Source organism: Bidens hawaiensis, unplaced genomic scaffold, assembly GCF_021521415.1.
Source record: "Bidens hawaiensis isolate Kalapana, Puna unplaced genomic scaffold, B.hawaiensis_p1.1 tig00026209_1, whole genome shotgun sequence".
Classification (NCBI taxonomy): domain Eukaryota; kingdom Viridiplantae; phylum Streptophyta; class Magnoliopsida; order Asterales; family Asteraceae; genus Bidens; species Bidens hawaiensis.
The window spans coordinates 13,614-15,487 of record NW_027494218.1 but is presented as its reverse complement, the minus strand read 5'-3'; the positions used below and the strand labels follow the sequence as shown (position 1 = coordinate 15,487).

The 1,874-nt window shown below is 34.1% G+C and overlaps 1 non-coding gene across 1 annotated transcript; it reads right to left on the bottom strand.

Moving 5' to 3' along the window:
* Positions 1 to 565: 565 nt before the first annotated feature.
* On the bottom strand, positions 566 to 639 carry TRNAM-CAU (transfer RNA methionine (anticodon CAU)). Its single transcript has one exon. It is a non-coding gene; the product is annotated as a tRNA-Met (tRNA).
* Between the last annotated feature and the right edge of the window lie 1,235 nt (positions 640 to 1,874).

The following is a 1,874-nucleotide window of genomic DNA, read 5'->3' as shown; positions in this document are numbered from 1 at the left end:
TGTTTGGGATGAAAGAATGAAGATCAAGATTATCAAGACCTAGCAATATCCAAAGGGGGTGGGGGGTGGTTGTTATTGTATTTTGTATGTAAATCAAATTGGAAAATAGGTTAAACATGTAAAATGAATGATATATAAGAGCTTAAATTTTAAAGATATTCTTGTGATTCTCATCTCGTATTGTTTTCCTCATTGTCTGTCCCATAATGGGTCCCATTCTTCTAGCCTTTCCCCGAAGTCGATGACTATTCATCGCGATTACCTTGACACCAAAGAAGAGTTCGACCCAATGCTTTATTTCTGTCCTAGTTGATCCTGATTCGACATTAGAAGTATATTGATTTTTCCCCAATAACCGAATACTTTTGTCTGTAAATACTGCATACCTGATTCCATCCATAAATCGATTTGATTCCCTATGAGTTCTAGTCTCAATAAGACTACTAATTCTTACTGTTCATATAGTATGATATGAATATACCACATCAATTCGTTATGTATGGATGATGAGATTTCATTGATACAGAGCTAATTCCAATAGACTTATTGGAGGGCCCCATTGGCGTGCATCCAGTAGGAATTGAACCTACGAATTCGCCAATTATGAGTTGGGTGCTTTAACCATTCAGCCATGGATGCTTAGCGGGTCATAGTGAATGACCAGATTCCAATTCAAATGGAATCTTTCAACTAAAGCAATGAGATGCTTAAATGGAATTCTTTTAGTTCTAATAAATCAGGAGGAATTTAATGACAGGACATGAATTCAAGTCCTGGATTTTAGAATTGAGAGAGATATTGAGAGAGATCAAGAATTCTCACTATTTCTTAGATTCCTGGACCCAATTCAATTCAGTGGGATCTTTCATTCACATTTTTTTCCACCAAGAACGTTTTATAAAACTTTTTGACTCCCGAATTTGGAGTATCCTACTTTCATTAGTAGCTACAATTCGTATTGATCCTAATTCATACAAAGTTTTCTGAGGAGGTTGAGAAGATTCCAATATTCATTGATCTTCCTATAGGGCCAACAATCTCCCCTTAGATTGGAACGAACACAGATGCATCAAAACACATCCAGATTACATACACTTGGTTCAAAATACACATCAAATCCTTGGAAACAATATATTACATTACTAAAAAGGAATTTAATTACATATTCAAAATTCTGTCTCATGGGCATTACACATTAAATTGAAAGTACATACAAAATATTATGTTTGGCATGATCACCCGTACCTTCACCTTCTCTATCTCCTTCCTTCTTCATATATTTTCTCCAGTCTCAAAGCAGTAGCTCTTTGTTGGAACATTGAAATCTCTACATGGGAACAATGGTTTTCTAATAGATCACATTGTCTCATGTCATTCAGATCTTCCACATGTAGATATTCCAACTCAGAGTCATTTTCAATCACACCCAAAGTCAGCCCTTAAGATTTTATTAAGATCATGTTGCCAGTCTTCTTTTCATAATAGATCTTTGTAATTATTTCATTTCTCTGCAATTCTGAATTTGGTCTTTGCATTGTCCTCTTCATACTAATACATTCTTTCATTGTGGCATATGGATTCCCAAATTTCTTTGTTTTATCAAAAGAAATATTGGACAATGCTATTTCACTAAGTCTTTTCTACCTTTTATTCTTCTCAGCTTCTGAATATTCAAACTTACTCTCCTTGAAAATCCAGTTATGTATTGATCTTTTAGATACTTTGATAGATCATTTCTTTGTTCACTGAAAAGTTTGTTTCTTTCCTTATAATCATATAGATGCAATTCTACCATTTCTGAAAGCTGCTATTTGTTGAATTCTCGAAATCATCTATGAAAATAATTGCCTTTAAAGCACCACTTTTCATGGTCA